The sequence below is a fragment of the Lontra canadensis genome, unplaced genomic scaffold (genome assembly GCF_010015895.1).
Source record: "Lontra canadensis isolate GAN:19392208 unplaced genomic scaffold, GSC_riverotter_1.0 scaffold21, whole genome shotgun sequence".
NCBI lineage: Eukaryota > Metazoa > Chordata > Mammalia > Carnivora > Mustelidae > Lontra > Lontra canadensis.
The window spans coordinates 5,417,601-5,439,703 of NW_022631015.1; the positions used below are offsets into that span (position 1 = coordinate 5,417,601).

The window sequence follows — 22,103 nt, forward strand, 5'->3', positions numbered from 1 at the left end:
TTTATACAAGTGGATTGGAGAGAAATCCTGAGATAAGAATGAAAAGATCTTTTCATTTGTCTTTAGAGGGTAATGTGTGGGAGATGAGCTTGTGTAGTCCATCCCTGGTTCAGAATGATGAAAGTGAAGGATTTCTGTATCTTTCAGCTACTGTATGACAGGAAGAATTTGAAAATATGTCTTCCTGACAATCTCACTTAGCTGCATTCTGGTCATTTCAAGTCTGATAGGACTCTTGTCCATGAGAAGGGCTGGAGAGCCATGTGAATCCCTTACTCCAATGTCTTGACAGAAACCTGTCTTTAGCCATTGCTCATTCCACTCTGACCATTTCTGGGGGGCCCTCAGGGGCAGTGCCACAATCACCCAGCATGCCACCAGCAGCTGTATGGCTTTCCTACCTGGGCCATCCCCAACGGAGGGCCCACGGAAGCTCCTTGCTGTGCAGAGCTCTGCTCTGTCAAAGCCCACTGTGTCCACACCAGCTTCCAGCCCAGCCGCTCCTACTCATCTCTCTGATCCTCACGCACGCTTCAGACCCCTCCTCTGCTTTGCGTCCCTCCTGGCATCAGCTGACGAGGTTCAGAGGAGAGGGTGAGGAGTAGCTAATCCTGCCGCTGGATACTTTCTTGTCCTTCTCCCTGGACAGCTGCTCAGGGCTGAGAAAACCCCTCTTTCCCACTACAGCATGTCAGAATCCAGCAGCTCACTGTTAATTGCCTCCGTAGCAACTCACAGACCATCTGCCGGCTCTGGAATTTGGGCATGTGGAGTTTTCTGGACACTGGCCCTGGTGTCCCTGCCTGGAGCTGGGCTTCTGTCAGTGACACTGACTCAGTTCAAGGGTAAACTGATGATATCCCATTAAAAATTAAAGGTGATGAAAAAATATGTGATCTTTGCTTTCTAAAAGGATGAGGCTTGGGTGTGGTGGTGGAAATACCTAAGATAAATATAGCTTTCATAATTTTGATTTTTCTTTAAAGGCCTTGGATTTCCTGATCAACAGCTTTTTTTTTTTTGAGTCTAGTCTCCTCAGAATTGGAGTCTACCCAGTGCTCTTCACTATAGCCTCAGGGTTAATTTTGGGGGTTTAAGATTCAGACAGCTTGGATTTGAAATCAAGTTTTGTTACTTGTCAGTTGTGTGACCTCACACAAGGTACCCATTCCCTGTATCTCTTTCTCCTCAACTCAGAAATGGGAATAATATTGCTACTGACCCTGAGGAGTTCAAAATGTTAGTAATGAATGTTACAGGGAGAGCACTTAGAACAGTTGCTGCCACAGAAAAACAGTTCGATGAATATTAGATTTTAATATATTATTATTTACTGTTATTATTACCAATACCTTTCCAGCAGGAGTGAACTTTGAATAAAGAAGCAGGATCTCTGCAGAATGCTGTCCAATTTCAGCTCGCGGCTCAACTTATTTGTAGTTGTTCAAATGTAGTTTAAGGGTCATTTACATAATGGAGAAGAGGATGAAACTGTTTTCGATTCTCATCTGTATAATTTTTAGTTTATTATGATAACTAAAGTAAATCTAGGCTCAAGGGTAGATTTGTTCTGTATAGTGTTATGGAGGATGGGTCTGGGTTTATTCAAACCAACCTTAGAAACGAAGTTGGAAACTAGTGTTGTGAATGTTAAAAATTCCAAAAAAAAAAAAAAAAAAAACAAACAAAAACCCCCGAGGCTTTTTCACGTGACTTACCGAGAAAACAGAGCAGTTAATTAAGATCCTGTTGATACCCTGCTTTTTTCCGTTCTTGTCCTGGAAGAATGTAAGCAGAAGGTAAGGTATCCCATTTTTTTTCCTTTTAATGTTTGCTCATGATGCAAAGTTGAGCACTGTGGATTTTTCCAGACCTTTTTCACCCTGCTGTAAGCTTGGGTGGCTTTGAGTCAGCTTGGCGTAAGTCTACTCCATTTGTAACAGCCAGCCTATTCTTACCGGTTTCCTCTTCCTCCTCCCTTGCACCTTTCTTCCTGCTCTTTCTTATCAGTAAATGCCTTCTAAGTCAGAGCTTAAGAATACTTGTTAGCAATAAGTGAACTCCATTGACAGGCTTTCGGACACCAAGAGACTGACCTAGAAGCCCCAGTAGAGGGCGCTCGGCCCCTCACTTCATAATAATGGAGCCTGCACCAAGCATCTTTCACTGGAGGAGCTAAAAATGAATTGCACATATTAATTAAGTCTTGCGGAGACCTTGTTCAGTGATCCAGTGGTAAGTGCCTAAAATAAGTAGATCTTATTTTAATCTTGGGGAAACTGGGTATTAGAGGGAATTTCCCAAGATTTCGGAGGAAGAGTCAGAATCTCACTAATGATCTGGAATCTTTCTCTTGCTTTTCCCTACGGTGCCCAGTATCCCAAATGTTCCTTCATTTAGAAAGAGCCAAAGGGAAAACCCAGGAGTTTAAATTTTCTCTTGAGTATTGCTTTAAAGCAAGATATATGAGATGCATGCATTAAATAAATCAGTTATCCACAATGCTGTACCACCAGGGATTTCAAAATTAATCCTTTTTGTAAGATGGTTATTCCAGTGGCTCTTTGCTTTTGGCCAACAAAGCCCCTTAAAACATGGAAAACGAAAACTAAATAGCATTCCTAGAATCCATGCAGGCAGATCGTATTCCGTGTGATCTTGTTCGCTCCTATTATGTGGTGATTAGAGCGGGGCTTCAATCAGCTGGAGGATTCCCCAAGGCAAGGTCTCGTCCCACCAGTGCACATGGCGTGCCCCGTCTGACACCAGGGCGACTTGAGAATTGAGCCCAGGGAAGCTGCAGTGTGGTGCAGCAGATGAGCACCAGTGGTTGCCATGGAGATCACTAATACTGCTGAAACTCAAAGAAAGGGCACTTGGCACAGCTCAGGAGCCTGCCTGAAAATGAATGAGAAACAGGCGGAATTTAGAATAGGCGCTCAGCTAGTTGTCCCACACGGAGTTTTAATTTCCTTTGCTTTCCTCTTCCTTTTCCTTTTTCAAAGCATAGATTGAAAGCAAGCCTGCGTTCTAATGCATGCCCAGGCCCCTCCGACCTCATCACAGCCTGGCATAGCCTTGGAAGAGATGTATGTTAATGATGGTGCATGACAAATAGGATTGGGGGTGGGGGCCAGGGCGAGGCACGTGCTGGCCCTTCTGGAGCCTGCGTGCTGCTTGTCACTGGGGTTTAGTAGGCACCTTGGGATTTGTCTGCAGCATATGCGCTGCTGTTAATGATTGAAAAATTACCACAACAATTAGTCACGGATCGCTAACGGCAGGGCCCCCAATGTGATGGACAATGTGATTAAATCCATGTATGTGACAATTAACTCTCCTGCAGGTTTATCCACCAAGGAGAGTGCCCTGGGGGTGAGAGCAGAGGGGAATGGGAAGAGGAAAAAAGGGTAACAAAAAGGAGCTGGAGAGAGTAATGCTGCAGAATGGATCTGATACAGCTGGCACTATTGGTTTTAATCTGATCCTGAATTAATCACGGGTTGATTAATCCCAGTTTTATTGCACCTTTCTATTGCCCATTTATTTATATCTCCCTTAATTTATGGAGGCATGACTGATTAAATTCTGACCATTCCATGTTTTTTAAATTTTAAAATCGGGTCTCTCTACTTAATGTGATGTTCTAGGTGATCCAAAGTGCAATTATCTCGTAAAAGCTAAGCAGGCACCAGACATCGCATGTCATGAATCCCCTTATGTATCACAGCTGAGTAACCCAGAATAAATATTTGTTTGCTCAATATTCTGCCTAAGCAAAAAAAAAGAAGCCCTGTGATGTCAATCTGCTTGTTTATTTGAGTAGAAGAAATAAGAAGACACATACACACACACACACACACAACTTTGTTAAAGAGGAGCACAAATACAGTATATGTCACATAACATTTTGTGCACGAGAAAAACAGTGTTAATATTTGGATGAGCTGTCTGCAAATACATATTCATAGCATAAGAGTGTATTTGTAGCCCATCGATATGTTGATATGTGGGATTAGTTTAACCAGTATGTATTGTTCTTATTTTGAATGCATGTTACATGTTACTTTTGATGTTACTCATATTTTATACAAAACACTGCCTTTAAATAATGTCAAGGAGGCCGTAACACAAACCAGCATAAGCAAAGCTCCGTGCTTTGTCACTCATGAGCTTTGTATGCATGTGTGAGTTAAGAATGCCCCACTCCTAATTCATGAAAGGGCATCTGAAGCTTTAGAAAACACTGGAGTACATATAAATATGTGGTTTTTCTTTTTTTCAGTTTTCCTTAGGTTCATTCCATTGCTCTTGTTTAAAGTGAATTTGGTAGAAGGCTCAGTTTTTTTAAAAAATATTCACATTAAAGTGAATTATCTTTGTTACTTGAATTTTTGCCTGATCTACATAGGCATACAAAGACAGAAGATCTGTGATGTGGGCAGCAGTGTCTTTCAACATAGTAATAAAAGCAGATAATCAGCACAAGCAAAGATCTTAGGGCATTGGTGACACAGCACAGATGTTGCCCTATTAGATACCCCTAGAGACCTGTGTACCTAACTGCTAATATCACCATATTTTAGAGCACCAACCAACCAAGAAACCCAGTCTTGCTGTGGATGATTTGGGAACTTCAAGATCCCCCCTGTTGCCAAATTTGTGCTTTCTCTGTCAACCCCCTGGTACCCAGCCCTTCAGTTCTGCCAGAAATTTACATGAAGGTAGGAAAGCACTTCATTCATGCACCAGCCTTCATACCCACCAGACTAAAGTAACTGCATATTTCTTGAGCCAGTAACTCCTATCTGTATTTTCTAATGGCACTCGCCACTGTCTCCCTGTGTAGCTTTAATGATCAGGACCAGCCAGCACAGTTTATTCATTTGTTAATTTAGCAATTCATATATTTACCGAACAAGTGACATATACCAGTCAATTCCAGGCATATTCCAGATACTGGCAGTGGAGATGAAGATAGAAGATGGGGGGACTCACAAACACATACTTTATGGTGATAGTGTTGTAAAGATAAGATATATATGAAAAGAACCATATGCAAGGTAAAAATGGGCAATTGCCCACACACGATGTGATTGTTTGCAGATGGGAGATGACTTTTCCTGGGATGTTAGAAAGCTTTGTGGCATTTGACTTGGTCTTTGAAGAGGTTCCCAATGCACTCATAGCCAGTGGTCAAAAGACTAGATTTCTTGGACAGTTTCTTAGAAGTATGGAAGGGGATGTGTAGGATTGAAGAGGTATGTGCAAGAATGCATGTGTAGTAGTACTTAGGGCGTGACAAGGGAACAGGATGTGATTTGAGTGTATGTTATGGAAAGTTTAATGCTCAGCCAAGGAGTTTGTGGTTCATTTTTTATAGTTGGTGAATTGAGTCTTCATCAAAGAAGATGGGAGGACATTTCATTAAGCACATGCCTTTCAGACCAGGTCATTCTCCTAACTACATCCTGAAAGCTTCCAGCGAAGCTGCAGGTAGAATGGCAGCTCCCATCCAAGGCCTTGGAGGCCCTGCATGTCTAACCCCTGCCCATTGCTCTGTCTTCATCAGACACTTTTTTGCCCCCTCTCTACCGTGGTCATACTGGTTTCCGTTTTCCGAATAGGCTGACCTTGCTTTTGTCTGAGTCTCTGCTCCTTACTGATTTTTTTTTTTTTAATCTGAAACACCCTTTTCCCCCGGGGCTTGCCATGGCTACTTCTTTCTCATTATTCAAGTCACAGCCTGGAGAGCCCCTCTTTCACTGTTTGCCTATTTCCTAGCCCGCTGTTCCCCTCTCTACATCCTAACACTAAGTGGCTCACCAGAGTGGACAACTGGCAGTCACCCCCCCTGATTTTATCCTCTCCCCTGGTTTGGCTCACATGGCCATTTTGACCCTTGGTAATTTAGGGAAAGTTGCTCCTCTCCCTTCTCCAAGGGTAGACCCTGATTAGACTTGTCTTCTTCATTGCAGTTCTCTTCTTATCGGTGTGATGGATTTAGTTGTGGGCACGTGAGTCAGGGCTGGACGAATGAAATCTCGGGGGGCTTCTGGGAAACTTTTTGCTGCTGAGAAAGTGTCTTGGGAGGAGGTGGTTTGTTCATCCTCTGGAAGTTAGAAATCCAGTGGCTATATAGAGGTCTGCTGCCTACAGTTAAAACCAATACCCAGAGGAAGGCAGCACCGGAAATGCCAGGAGCCAGAATCCTGGTGGAACATGCCCAGATCCCTCTCCGCTTTAGACTTCATGTTTCCTGAGATGTTAATCCTTTTTCAAGGCCCCTTGAGTTGGGTTTTCTGTTACTTGAGTCAAAGGCATTCTAATTGATGTGCTGTCTTTCATATCACCAGCATGCTTTTCTTCATGGCATTTATCACTCTGAATTTTTCTGTTTATTTATTTGCATGTTTACTGTCTTCCTTACCAGAATTTAAGCTTCATTTAGGCATGTACACATCTGTCTTGTGACTTTTAACTCCACAATTAGTAGAACAGAGTAAGGTGGGATAGTGGGTGATCAGTAAATGCTTATTGGCTGAATGAATGGAGTGAGGGAGAGGGAGGTTAATGTGGCCTTATATGAAATATCATGGAGAAGGGTTAGAGGCGGCTGGTGGAAACCTATTGCTGTTGCTGTTGCGGAAAAGTTCTATAAAGCACACGGTGAGAGCCTACGCCTTACTTCTGGTGGCGTAGTGAAGGCAGGGCCGGGTGAGGAATATGACCCATCAAACAGGACTTGGCAACTGACTGATGGGTGGGATTTTCCTCCTGAAATTCATACTCAGAGTTATTGGGAGGAATAGGGGATTTAAGAGACAGAGCAGGTTCAGGGAAACAGGTAGGTGAAATTTAGAAATATAGAAGATTAAGTGCCCCTTGAAGCTCTCTCTAGTTGAGAGTTGAAAATCAGGAATGGAGATGGGCTATTTATAATCAGAAGAAAATACCTCTTTCTTTCTTTCTAGATGATTAGGCTTGGCAATTGACTCTTTTCTTTCCTAGTTAAAATGCATGACTGAGAAACAGGGTCCATGTCTAACTCAACTTTATATGTCCAAACCCCTGGGTGTGTGCTTATCACAATACTTTGCACATGATTCCTTGAGACAAAAAAAAAAGAAAGGAAGAAAGAAAAAAAAAAGAAAGAAGAAAGAAAGGTTTGACTGTGCTTTGTTCTAACAGGGCTAAGCAGAACTAGTCCTAAGATTAGTTTTGATGGTCTGAGATGCACAGGAACTAGTTTCTGAGCAGTCATAGCACACAAGCAGACCTCCTTCAGACACTATCCCATTGCGCTATTTTCTTCTTAACACTTCCCAATTTCCTGAAAGCCCTTTGCTGGACTCACAAAAATAATTCTCACTTCAGCATCTTTAAGACATGGGTTATGAACATCTTCAACAATTACGAACATGGGTTCTGGATTCAGACTACTCAAGCTTGAACCCTGTCTTACTAGCTAGGTGACCTTGGGCTAACTCCTTAACCTCTTTAACCATTACTAAATATTATAAATTAATTTTTGTTTGTGTGATATAAATTATATGCGTAATTATACATATTATATACAAGTTACACATATAATTTTATATATATATGCAAGTCACATATATGTACACACATGCAAAATTTAACATCTTTTGAGGATGAAATGAATTAATTCATATGTTTAGACAGTCTTGGCCTACATAAAGCACTGTGTCATTATTGACCTGGCACATGAAGGCACTCATGCCCTGTGTCTTAGAGCCCACAGCTAATACAATCAGTGGGGAAAAACTGAAAGCTTTCCCTCTAAGATATAGTATAAGGTAAGGATGCCTACTTGTGCCACTTCTAGTCAACATACTACTGATTGCTAGAGCAGTAAGACAAGAAAAAGAAATAAAAGATACCCAGTTTGCAAAGGAAGAGTAAAATTACCTCTATTTTGTAGGTGACATGATCATATATTTAGAAAACCCAAAAGAGTGCCTTGACGTGCCAGGTTGATACTGACTGACATAGATAGCACTTAGGAATAATCTTAACCAAAGATGTGAAAGATTTGTATCCTGAAAGTTATTTATAGAATGATGAATAAAATTAAGGAAGACACAGATAAATGGAAAGACTTTCTTTGTTCATGGATTGAAATAGTTAATATTGTTAAAATGTCCATACAACCCAAAGTGAACTATAGATTCAGTGCAATCCCCAGATTTGCATTGGCATTCTCTCCAGAAATAGGAAAAAAGTCCTCAAGTTTAAAGGAACCACAAAGACCCTAAATGGTCACAGCAATTTTGAGCAAGAAGAAAAAAGCTGGCGGTATCACACTTCCTGATTCCAAACTTTATTATAATGCTACAGTAATTAAGACAATGTGATACTGGCATAAAAACAAACAAACAAACAAACAAACAAAAAACCGACCAATGAAACAGAATAGAGAGCCCAGAAATAAATTCATGACAAGGGTCAGGAATACAGTGTGGAAGGGGTAGTCTCTAGTGGATATCCACATGCAGAAAATGAAGTTGGACCTTTATCTCACACTACATACAATCAATCCAAAATAGATCAAAGACTTAAACATAAGACTGGAAACTGTAAAATTATTAGAAGAAAACATAGGAGAAAAGCTCCTTCACATTGTTCTGGAAAGTGACCTTTTTTGGATATGATACCAAAAGCACAGGTAACGAAAGCAAGAGTAGACAGTTGGAGCTACATCGAAATGAAAAGCTTCTGTACGGCACAGGAAACAATGAAAAGTCAACCTATGGATGGGAGGAAATGTTTGCAACCCACATTTCTGATAAGTGATGAATATTCAAAGTGTATAAGGAACTCCTACAACTCCATAACAACAACAACAAAAAAGGATTAAAAATAGGCAAAAGACTTGAATAGACATTTCTCAAAAAGACATACAGTGGCCAACAAGTGTATGAAGAGTAGTCAACACTACTGATCATCAGGGGAATGTAAATCAAAACCACAATGAGATCTCCCCCCATACGTATTAGAATGGCTAGTATTCGAGAAAAGAAGAGAAGGTAAAGTAAAGGTTGGTGAGAATGCAGAGAAGAGGGAACCCTCATGTACAGTTGGTAGGAATGTAAATTGGTACCACTGTGGGAAACAGTATGAAAATTAAAAAATCAAACTACCATGGGATCCAGCATTTCCAGTTCTGGGTGTATATCCAGAGGAAATGAAATCAGTATCCCCAAGTTCATTGCAGCGTTTTTCCCAGGAGCTGAAATATGGAAGCAGCCTAGGTGTGGACATTGGTCAATGAGTTGATAAAGAAAATGTGGACTATATAGTACAATGGAGTAGTATTCAGCCTTTCAAAAGAAAGAAATCCTGACATTTGGGGCAACTTGCTAAGTGAAGTAAGCCGAAAGACAGAAAGACAGAAAGAAGAAGACAGAAAGACAAATACTGCCTATCTTTATTTACATTTAGAATTCAAAATACTCAAACTCCTGGAAGTAGAGAATAGAACATTGCTTGCCAGGGGCTGAGGGGAGAGAGGAATGAGGAGATGTTGGTCAAGAGCACAAAATTTCAGTTAGGCAAGATGAATAATTTCAGGGGATCTAATATACAGCATGGCGACTGTCGTTAATATATATTGTATACTTGAAATTTGCTAGGAGGGTAACTCTTGTGTTCTTATTCACACACACACACACACACACACACAAACACACACACACACACACACAGGAAACAGTAACTATGTGAGAGGATGGATATGTTCATTAGCTTTGTTGTGATCATTTCACATATATATACATGTATCAGAACATATTATTATATACCTTACATATGAATAATTTTTGTCAATTATACGACATTAAGTGTGGGAGGAAAAAAAGGAAAAAAAATAAAAAAGGAGACATGAAAAATAATATGTGTGGGACTCTAATTGCAAGAACACAGATTACTATGGTAGCAACAGAGGCTTCAGATAATTTCATGATCTGTTCTGTGACCAGATGCTCTTTAACTTGTCTGTCCATTGTAATTTTTTCCTATTGTATTTAAAATTCTAAAATGTGAGACAGAGAAAGAATTTTCTAGCTGACAGTAATTTATCTTTCACTTTTATGGTGCTTTTAAAGATTATTTTCTTGCTCTCTGATCTTGGTCTGTTTTAGAAAGAGGTGGAGAATATCACTGCCATTTCATGAGGAAAGAAGCCCGGGGATACCTTGGTTAAATGTTCTAGTTATAAGCAGCTGCAGCATGAGTAGAGCCTGAGCCTTCTGTTTCCTAGCCCCTGGCTGGGGCTTCTCGTCTGTTAATCCATCTTTGTCACGAATGCCAAGTAGAATATCCAGGAGCCTAGATAAAAGTGTTCAGTCCTCCATAGTTCTCCCACATGGACTGAAGGCTCCCACCTTACAAATGGAAAACAAACACCATCACCACTGAAATGGTTGGTTTGGGTGGCACGTAAATTAGCTCGCCTAGGGTAGCTTTCCTACCTTTGCCCTACATTGCTGCTACTTCGGGCTGTCTCTTGACCTACTCTGAGCAGCTGTGAATGGCCAGGTGACTGCAGTTTCATCATCTACTTTTGGAGGCCATGTGGCATTGCTTTCCCAGGATTGTCCCCGTTCTCAGAGGAGAGGGTGCTCAGTCCCGTGGGTGAATAAGACAGAGTCCCAATGCTTATTCCAAGAGTAAATATTTTCACAAGCCTCCTGTCTTTTCTTGACTATAAAATATACAAATATTATCAGTACCGTCCTATATTCGTATTAATTTTAATATATAAAAGTGTTATGTGTCATATAGTGAAACGTTGGCTTAAAAATGCCAGTGTGCTTAACACGTGACTCTACATTTCTTGGACACCCTTGGGGATGCCTCTTACCCAGAAGCCTGTGCTGCTGGCATGCGTTGGGCTCCTCTACGCAGATATTTTCACTTGTGACACGTGTGTCCAGGAGTTCTTATTGTGGTCCAGCATGTCAGAGTAGTTAGCATGTTGCCTATAAAATGTGATAGGCTTGTCTGCTCTTTTTCCTTGGCAAAGCTCTATTCTACCCATTCTGTTCAAAACCGGCTATCTTCTTTTTTGTTTTTTTAATTTTTTTAAAATTTTTAAAGAAGATTTATTTATTTGAGAGAGAGAATGAGAGAGAGAGCATGAGAAGAGAGAGGTCAGAGGGAGAAGCAGGGAGCCTGATGGGGGACTTGATCCCGGGACTCTAGGATCAGGACCCAAGCTGAAGGCAGCCGCTTAACCAACTGAGCCACCCAGGAACCCCTAAAATTGGTTATCTTCTATTCCAGTGGGGGCCACCATCAGAGAGGCAACATGACATAGGATGTTTTAGGAATCTGGACCAGGGATTGAGTTATTCTTTCCGCTGGTGTCATGAAGTATTATTCCCGGGCAGTCTCTTCTTGAAAACCCAGAACTAGAAGGTCTCCACATATTCATCTAGGTTTGTCTCCCCAGATCATAAAACCATTTCTAATATGCAGTTGTTTATCTTTTATATTTTATTCATCTTTCTGATTCCCAACTTTCCTTTTGCATAATATATCTATAAAAGTTATAGCATCTTGGAACAAATGCTGTTACAGCTCACATCTCTGCATAATAAAACAATTTCCACAGCCCTGTGCAATGACCCAGTTTAGGTGGTATTGTATTTATAAAACTCCGGGATCATTTTAAGAAGAACATTCTGATTTGAACTAATAGTATTGACCACCTTACAACTTAATTTCAAAGGTTAACTAACAGCTTTAAGGCAGTTAAGCTGAAACCTACACTGCCACACCCAAGTATATGGTCTCAGGCAGACACCAGCTAGCCATCTTTTATTTTATTTTATTTTATTATTTTATTATTTTATTTTATATTAATTTTAATTTTTTTTTTTTTTTTTTTTGAGAGAGCTAGAGAGAGAGAGGACATGAGCGGGGAGGGGCAGAGGGACAAGCAGACTCCCCACTAAGCAGGGAGTCCAACATGGGGCTCCATCCCAGGACCCTGAGATCATGACCTGAGCCAAAGACAGATGCTTAATTAACTGAGCCACCCAGGTGCCACCTCCCCTTTTTTGGTAAGATTTTAATCAGCTAGCCATCTTGATATGCACTGTCCTAGTGCAGCCCTCTGCTCCCACGGAACAGGAGAAAGGATGACTGGCAGATTCGGGAACTAATAGTTTGTCCTCTCACATTTGCGAATGTGGCTCCTACGCCTCTCCACTATAGTAAGCAAGCGAATGCAAGATACGTTGGCACAGTCATTCGCACAGGGTGTTGAGTTTTCTTGTCTTTGGCAGGTTGGCCCACCGGCCCCACCCCACCCCTATCTAGAAGAGGGAGTAGGCTGCATAAGGGCAAGGAAAGGTTTGTGCAGGATTGAAGAGAGCCAATAACGGGGTGACTCGTAGCTTAGTGGCCTCTGTTTACAGATGAGGTGATCGAAATATTGTAGGACAAATGACAGAACTGGGGACAGACCATCTCCTGGGGGCTCTGGGGCTGTGTCTCCTGAGACCCAGCTCACGGCCTCTCCCGGTACAGCATGTCAAGCACCTGGCGAAAAAGACATTGCCAAGAGCTTGAATTTTATGCTTTCACTGTTTGAGGTAGGGTTTTTTTTAATTTCAGGCTTTGCCTTTAATTTGTCTTTTTCCTGATGATGAAATCTTAGGTTTTTAACCCAACAATCACATGTAAGCCATCAGATTAGCATTCCCTGATGTGGAAGATGGAGTTCTGGGTAGAAAGAAAGTTGTGTTTATTAACTGCTTCCTTGGGCCCAAGAGGTGCCTGGACAGTTGTTATGGCCTTGCCTCAAAACCTTCCCCGCTCTTCCATCTCTCTTTCCACTGAAGTCAGTACCTACATTTATCTAACAGCAGACTGAGACCATATAGTATATCGCATATCTGGATATCCACGAAGCGTTTGAGTAACATGGAGAATTGTGGGCGGGGCAGAAGAATAATGCATTTGTATCTATTTGGACAGACCTTTCCAGAGTGTGGATTATCAATTTAATATTAACCTGCAGGAATATTTATAGCGAAGCTGTGCAGAGCTGAGCCTTCAGACTTGTCTTGTTCATAATTTTTATCAATGACTGTGATGAAGACACGTTTATCAAATTGGCAGTTGACACAAGGCTGGGAGGGACAGCTAATATGATTAGTGACTTGATCTTGAGTCAAGAAAATCTTGGTAATCTAAAATGATGCACCAGAAATAACTGGGTAAAAAATAGTAAAGATAAATATAAAATCTTTAAATTAGGTTTAAAAAATTAATTGCACAACTCTGGGGTGGGGAGAAGTGGAGGGTGTAATTTGTCACAAATTCAGTAAGTTAATGTATGATAAGGCAGTTGAAAAATGTAGATGATATTATAGAAGCACAGAGTAGAGTCCAGGGGAAGTATTAATGTTAAGCAGACTACATCTGGGTTATTGTATTGAATAATCCCTCCCTACTCGAGATGCACTAGAATTCAAATATTGCCAAATGATATGTCCATTTTCATGTTCATGAGCTAAGTGAAAAGATTTAATTGCCAAGTGAGGTATATATTTAACTTCTGGATAAACTATTTGAAACAGAGAAATGACTATTCCTTTGTTCTGTCCTTCGTGACTCTCTGCCACCCCGCTCCCACCCTAAAATTAAAACCAAAGATACCGAATAGGTGTCTTCTTTGTTGACAGAAATGTTTGTCCCCCACCCTACCCAGCCCTTGTTCAACTGTGTGGTGAATTTGAAGTGTTTTAATGGTGCTCTCTGTAAAACAGGTTTCTGCAGGCTCTATAGAGGACTTTAAAAATGAAAACAGCATTGTGTGCACACACATGCTAGTCTGTTGGTTGAATCCATTTTGCAAAATTAAAAATGAAAGCCCTCTTTAAAAAAATTCCCTTTTGCAGTTAGCCTGAAGCATAGTGTTTACTGGCAGCAGGAAAAGACAGTCAGTCCTTTATGCACATCTTACACCTCCCTTTCAATTCCCATCTCTTCGCCCTGGAAAGAAAAATATTCTGGCACAAGCATCTTTTCGTCATCTCTGTTTAGAACGGGTACCACCTGCCTCCATAGCCCAGGGGAGCCCTCCGTGTGTTCCTGCCCAGGCGCACCACATGGTAACGTGGACATTGTGCCAGGCCTACTTGCTAATAGGTTGGGGAGAGCAGGAGAGCCCGCAAGGGGGAGGGGAAGTGCTGGCGCATTACAAAGCAGTGAGCCACTGTCCGATGTTCATTAGCTGGGTGAGGCTGCCTGCTACATGAGGAGGGGAGGATAAAAGGCATGGGGTATATTGCAAGCTGTCAGTTGGACACAGAGGGCGAATTAAAATTACCACCATGGTTTCTTTTTCCTTCTTCCTCTTCTTGGGTCTCAACTAAATTCATTATTCTTAGGTTTAGGGAGGGGGGAAGGCGACTGGCTATTTGTCATCGGTAGTCCAGGATCTGTACCCCTTTGCTTGACTCTTCAAAAGAAAGCAAAACAGTGATGTCATTTCCTACCACCAGTTCCACTGCCTCTCAGACTCACAGTCTTATTGGGTGTCTGCTGTAGACATGCACAAGAACTTTCTTTTACATTTCTCACTTATTTCCACAATGCAGTCTTTTTTCCCTAGGAATTTAGAATTTGTGTCGATATTTATTCTGACAGGGATGCTTAGGTTTGTTTTTACTTTGGGGTGCAACCCTCAATCACGGTTTTTTGCTTCTCTGTTTCAAGTGTAAGAGTTGCAAATATCCATGGGTGTCTCAAGAAGACTATCCTTGTAAGCTCCTTCTCAGCGCAAGTGAGTTCATCAAAGGGTTTCTCGAGCAGAGGACTTGCCAGAGTGAGGAGTGGGCCTCATGAAATGGACAGAGAAGAATACTAAGGAAACACAGACTGGCTTCCTTAGAGTCCCCAAATATCTGTTTTTATTGGTAAAATGGTAAAATCCTGAGAGATTTAAAAAATTTGTAAAATCCTGAGAGATTGGCAATCTCAAGATTGCCAACTTTGATCTTTTTTTGAAATCAGGTGGGAAATAAAGACGTTTCAAAAATTCTAGAAAGTACAAAGCTTTTCTCTCCTACATTTTTGTATTTCTGAAGTCAGTACTTGTCTTACAGTCAATATCATCTTTCATTTATTTTGGCAGTATTTGTTTCTTTCCTAATGGTAAATCAAATAATGTAACGTTGAATAATCAATGATGTCTCAGGTCTGATGAAATATAGTTTAACTGACCAGGGTGTTGTGGATTAAATGAAATAACATGGGGAGTACAGAGTTCTACAAATGCCTGTTTAATTTCAGTGGGACTGGGCCCTTTATCTTGTGCTTCATTAAAGGAGAGCATAAAGATGGATAGAGATTTGGGCTCCTCACTTCCTGTTTGATGTCTAGGTGTGCTATTCCCTCTTTCCTTCCTTCCGTTCACTGACGGGAGGACAGGTATTACGCACTGCTGTGCCTGGCAGTCTGATAGGAACAGCATTTCTAGAGGTGAAGGACAGTTTTTGCCCCCAGGGGAGTTCAGAGTCTAGTGGAGAAAGAGAGAGTGTGTGCACACACATACAGGGGACTGTGATGAGTACAGTGGTTGTGCTGGGGGAGCCCAGAGAAAAAGCATCCAGCTCAGTTGGAGGTGGGCAGAGCAGCAAGAGCTTTAAGGAAATAAATACTCAGGGTGAGTCCTAACGGATGATGAAGAAGTTAGCAAGGGAAGTTCACAGTTGGCATTTAATGAAATTACAGTAGGGGAAATACTCATACTTCTCCTGTTCAGGGAAGCTGCCTCACCACCTCCTGGCCCAGCCCTGGGTTCAGTCATGGCTGCAGTGGAATCCCACGAGCTGAAACTCACCTCTGCTGCCACGGTACACATTTCTACCTTCTGCCTTCGGAGCTGCACACACTCAACTAGCCCCCTGTCCAAGAGCTTCCTCAAAGTGCAGGCCTCAGCTAAGGATGACATTTACTCCAAGTCTTCCACAGGGCAGCTTTGAGATCCTACCGTGTACACTAGCAACCTCGTAGCACACCTTTGAGCCTTTCTCCTTTCATCTGTCACTTTGCACCCTCGCTCCAGCTTTGGGATATGCTCCCCCCACCAAACCCACCGGCAACAAAGTCCTTGCTTCAGGCTCTGCTTTTGGAGCTACCCAAACTAATTGACGACTGAAATGATTTCTACAGTAATTACTTAAAGTTTGCACTGAGAACATTTATAATAGACTATAAAACTGACTGAGTGGGCCCAAGAGATGGAGCAGAGTGTGAGTGAGCCAAGGAAGGCTGTTAGAGGCGACCGAGAACCAACCAGATAGGAGGGAATATACACAAATGCTTCTAAGCCTTGAGTGATTTATACAGTAATACACAATTTCAGTATGTTTAGTGCACATCATCAAGGCCCGAATCCCCCAGTGGAGAAAGGAGATATGGAAGTTTCAGTTGCCAAGTAGAACTTCCAGGCAAAGATTGATTAATGATGTAATTGTCAGCTGGGCAAAGGGGAGCGTGCGGAAGGAGGTATTCAGAAATGATGATGCGTGAGTTGAATTTATGGTGCGGTGAAGGGCTTTGCTTAGTAATTACTAGAAATAGTTTGGTTAATGGTTGTGTGGCATAGATATCTTGCCGGTCAGAAGTTAGAACAAAAGCAGATCTCTCTCCTCACGTATTTGTCTCTAATGATACTTACTTTAATATTCGGTTCTGGAATGCAGTACAGTCTAGTATAGGGTTTAGTGATGATGGCCGTGTTCTGGATGCTCTCCAGTATGGAAGCCACTAACCGCATGTGGCTCTTCAGTTTGAGTGGCACATGAATGCAAGTGAGGAACTAGATTCTTGAATATCATGTAGTTTTAATCTGCTTCAATTGAAATAGCCACATGCAGCTATTGGTTCTTCTTGGACAGTGCTGTATAGAACGGAAGAAAAGGATCAAAATACCAAAGGCTCATATGTACCATACAGGAAAATCTGAGACCTATCAGTGGGCCCAGTACAAAAAAAGTGTAGCTTGCCACACACTGGAAGTTCCAGAGACGCCTCAGGACCCAGGAAGCACCGTGCAGGGTGTCAGAGAGACCTGGGCTAGCTATTTCAAAGAGCACAGTGAGTTTCTGATATATCTCAGTTATTGCTAAAAGATGGTGTCCTTCTTCGTGTGTGCACTCACCTGATGGCCAGGTAGAAGAGGCCACAGCTGCTCTGACTTTTGAGGGGCCCTGACTCTTGAACGCTCTGCTCCTGTGGATTTTTAGCACCCCTCCCAGGCCCCCTGCAGAAAAGCTGCTCTATCTTTCCCGACGCTGTTTCTGTTCCAGAAACTGGACACAGCCCCAGAGGAGCCCAGCCCCCACCTCTCCCTCTGCACCAGCTTATTGGGTGGAAGAGCAGAGACTCTTTCTCCCGAAGACGAGAAAACATGTGACTGTAGCTGTTCCGCCTGAATCAGTCGACGGTGTGGGATGCTCATACTCGTGCGTTTTCTTCAGCTTCCACAGAACTCTTGTTTCCTAGGGAGGCCAGTGGACTTGGAGTTGCCACTTGAGCGTAGCATTGGGCCCCGTGTGTCTCAGTTTTCTCCTTTGTGAAATGGGCATCCAGCACATGAGGCGGTTTTGAATAAAACATGAGGTAATGAATGCACAAGCAGTTTGTTAAATGTGAAGTAGTATTTTGGTGGCGAACTTAATTAGGCAAGTCTTAGCATTTTTTTGCGTTTGCTTGTGCTTGGGTCACTTGAATACTACCATGGAAAATATGACAATGCTCACATGGCATGACTGAATGCCACCCTTATACAGTTAAGATTTAAACTGGGAGACTGGGTTTGAAATCTCTTTTCCCAGGATAGTGATTTTGGTGTTAAGAGGACAGCTGTAGGACAGGAGGCTGTGGACATTTTTTTTTTTTTCTTTTTAAAGACTTGATTTATTTGAGAGAAAGAGCACAAGCAGGGTGAGCAGCAGAGGAAGAGGGAGAAGCAGACTCCCAGCTGAGCAGGGAGCCTGATGGGACTCGATCCCAGGATGCTGGGACCATGACCTGAGCCGAAGACAGTTGCTTAACTGACTGAACACCCCAGGCGGCCCTGGACTTTTTCTATAAAACACCAGATAGTAAATATTTTAGGCTTTGTGGGCCATATGCTGTCTCTGGAGCTGCTGCTGCTTTTCTAAAACTTAGAAAGACATAAAGCATATTCTTAGCTCATGGTCATGCTAAAACCGGCTGCCGGCCAGATTTAGGTTACAGCCTGTAGTTCCATGACCATGGCTCTAGAGCTGTTCTGTCCAGTCCAGTGTTACAGCCACTAGCCACTCTTGTACTGGGGCTCTTTATACACTTAAAGTCATGGGAAATTGAATTCCTCAGTCATGCTGACCACATTTCAGGTGCCTAGAGGCCGCATGTGGCTGGTGGCTCTGAATTGGGCAGCAAAGACACAGATCATTTCTAGCACATGATTCTACCGGGCAGTGATGTGGGATCTTAACATTGTCACTAACTAGCCTCTCGGACTTAGACTCGTTACTTACTCTTTCTTGATTCTGTTTACACAGCTGTAAAGTACAAAGTACAGCATTACCTCTATCTAGGATGTGGTAAAGATTTAATGAATATAAAGTACTTAGCACAGGGCCTGGCCACACTCAAAGTAAACTGTTAATATTCTAAAAGTAGAGACATTTCTGTTCTTGGTAATTTTAATAAAGCTTAACTTATTAAAGTGTTGTATTTAGAAAAAGGGATTATCATTCCTTTTTACAGGACATTTGTAAAGTACAAGATTACATTGGCTTTGGTTTTAGTACTCACCCAAAGAATGCTTCTCTTAGTCCTGAACCATGTTACCACACAGAACAGGTGCTATCTATCTGTCTATCTATGTGTGTGTGTGTGTGTCTCTCTCTCTTTTTATTTTTAACTGAAGTATAGTTGACATATAATATTAAATTAGTTTCAGATGTACAACATAGTGATTTAACAGTTACAATACATTACAAAATGCTTACCACTCTAACTGTTTTACAATATTATTGACCATATTCCGTAACAGGTGACTTCTTGTCTGTCATTTCTATGACTTGTTTTCAATTTAACCTTCAATCCAGGTTAGTACTCACCCTATAGTAATTTTGTGAAAAAAAATCCATGATAAATATTTGTTCAGCTTAGTGCTGTGGTAGACATAAAGATGAGTTCACAGGGGAGCATGCTCTGCAGTGAGAATTTCAGAGTGAATTATTGTTTTACTTTTGCTTATGAAAGAGTTCTAGCCAACACTATATTGATTAGTTTCTTCTTCAATGCCAGCGTATTACTTGTTGCTGAGCAACAAGACTTCTTTTATATGTCATAATGAGCCAAATGTGATGTTAGGAGGGCAGCTTATGGGGTCACGGACTTCTGAAGCCTGGCATTGCTTTCTTTCATTCCCCCATGGGCAGCTGTCAGCCATATTTATGTCGCGTGAATGTATGAACAGGCCACTAAGAGCTGAGTCGTTTGCCTTTCTGTGCAAAGTGATCTCCCTCTATCCTTGCTGAAGAGAGATCATGATCTTTACATGCCAATATTATCAGCTGATAGTGGTAACATTATTAGCAATCCCAAATGAAACTTTGATCCATTGAATTGTGTGATTTACATACCCCGTCGTTTGTTTTTATGTTCTGTATACATGGTACTGTTAGAATCCTAGAAGGGTCCCATCCCAGACAGAAATGAAGGGGATTGGATGTTGGTTTCTCACGTCCAGAGTATTGGTGATTATTACAAGAAGTTACAAAGTGAGATACGTATAAAAAAACAATACTCTGCTGCAATGACCATGCTTATACAGAGAACATGTCTTGGTTATTTGTTTCTCAGTTTGCACATCAAGATATTTGTGGTTTCTTTTTTTTTTTTTAAATGATTTTTTTGTTCTGTTAGTCAGCATACGGTACGTCATTGGTTTTTGATGTAGTGTTCCTTGATTCATTGTATATAACACCCAGTGCTCCATGAAAATCGTGCCCTCCTTAATACCCACCACTGGGCTCACCTATCTCCCCACCCCGTCCCCTCTAAAACCTTCAGTTTGTTTCCCAGAGTCCATAGTCTGTCATGGTTGTCTCCCCCTCTGAGTCCCCACCCCCCCTTCATTTTTCCCTTCCTTCTCCTAATGTCCTCCATGTTCTTCCTTATGTGGTTTCCCCTCTGGGATACGCAGTCCTGTTTATGTGTCTGGGCCTCTGCGATCACTGCCTGGATGGATTCCTTTTCATCACCAGCAAGCTGCTGCCACAACCAAGAGGGGCCCCACCAGGATAGTCCTAGCCTCGGGGGACAGGTGGTGGTCTCTGCCTTGTAAACATAGTGTGGAGGTGTGCTGACTGTTGACAGGTGAGAGCCAGAAATGGGGCCTCTGGTATAAGGCGCTTGAGAGGTGGTGGCGTGCTGACATTTCAAAAATAAGGTATCAGACCAGCAGTCTGGTGAAATGAGGTAAACACCGTAACTGAGTGACTCTGAGTCATGGAACAGAGTTTGTAAGAACCAATCTCAGATACTCTTTGGATCAAACAATCAGGGCAGTAATAGTAGCAGGCAGTGGGTAGTTGCTAACATTGAGGTTTTGGCAACTCTGTGCCAAGTACCAGGGTGAAAATGTACCCCACTTACCTCCTTTGATATTTACAACAGCCCTATACCCTTGGCACTGTAGTTGCTGTTCCCTTTCACTGCTGACCAAGTAGGGCCTTAGAGAAGGTAAATCACCCAGAGTTGCACGTGTGAGTCGGTGGAGCTCTGGATTCAACACCAGCTAGTGCTGACTGTGCCCGTGCAAACGTGTGGCTCTTCCTTTCTGGGCCTTGTCTCCTCCTCTGGAGAGTGACTGGTTTGACTAGACTGTTCCAAAATCCCTGCAGTCATGGACAGTCTGGAGTGGTTTTAGGAGGCCCGTGTCTTCTCCATTAGGTTCCCAGGGCGCGTGATTGTTTTCAGTCCTGGAATGACTAGTCTTCCCTCAGCGCCCTACTCGATTATATGAGTTGAGCTGCCTGACAGCACTTGCGCTTTCTGTCGGGCCCATGATGAGGCTCTGTAGACCCTGAATCAGTGACTTAAACTCTTATCGTTCCATTTGACAGGGACAGTACCAATTCTGGAGAATAATCTTTCCTTAAGCAGTGTCCTCGCGCGTGGGGGTAATTTCTTCAGGATTTTCTTCTTCATAAGCAACTAGGTGTTAGGGTCCGCTGCGTCCTGGGACAAGTGTGTTTTTTCCTATCCCTGGAGTTAATTGTTAGCTTTCAAATTGGGCCCTGTTTCTTTAACTGTTTTCTCTGAATCCTGTCCCCATCTTCACTCAACCTTGCCCACAACAATGGTGGTTGAATTGCTCAAGCTTCAAACACAAAAGTGCAGTCGTACGTTTGTGATGATACTCGGTTTGGTCAGGCTGTGATTCTGTTTCTTAGGAAAAACCTTTTCACTGATTTTGTTTATATTAAGTACTTAGACTCACTGGTCTGCCAGGGCGCAAAGAGTTAGTAGGTTGATGTCTACTGTTGCCCTGCCTGAATATTTCTACTGACCTTATGTGCTTCCATTTGATTCCATGGACAGAGTTCTTCTGCGACTGAGATCTGATGATGCGCAGTCACCATTACAAAGTGTGCATTCTGTTCACAGGCTGATGCATGCCTGAACCACACAGCAGAGCACAATATGTAAGAAGGTATTTTAGATGTTTGTTTGTGTGCCTTAGATCCCATTGTTGAAAGAGGGCAAGTTTAGTGGCACCAAAGAGTTAGCTGTGGACTTGTGGAATTTGAGGTGCCTCTTAGAGATCTATTTTTGCTGAGTTTCAGCCATTATCTTTGGGAAAATCACCAACCCCAGCTTCTCCCACCACAGACTCTGGTCCTTGTTTAGCTATTAAATACCTCATATTCTGTATATCCAAATCCACATCCATCAATTCTTCCTGATCTCCTCAAACACAATATATACACACCCATTAATTTTCCTGATTCTAAAAATCTCTTTTAATGTTTTCATTCAATTCATTCAGCAAATAT

At 42.1% G+C, this 22,103-nt stretch overlaps 1 protein-coding gene and 1 long non-coding RNA gene across 4 annotated transcripts in view; one reads left to right on the forward strand and one right to left on the reverse strand.

Moving 5' to 3' along the window:
- Window positions 1-22,103, forward strand: part of FARS2 (phenylalanyl-tRNA synthetase 2, mitochondrial) — a 525,092-nt gene that overhangs the window by 231,020 nt on the left and 271,969 nt on the right. The gene's annotated exons all lie outside the window — the stretch shown is intronic.
- On the reverse strand, window positions 15,481-17,315 carry LOC116869904. Its single transcript, XR_004383146.1, has 3 exons — window positions 17,204-17,315; window positions 16,721-16,942; window positions 15,481-15,556 (listed from the first exon to the last, which is right to left on the reverse strand). It is a non-coding gene; the product is annotated as an uncharacterized LOC116869904 (long non-coding RNA).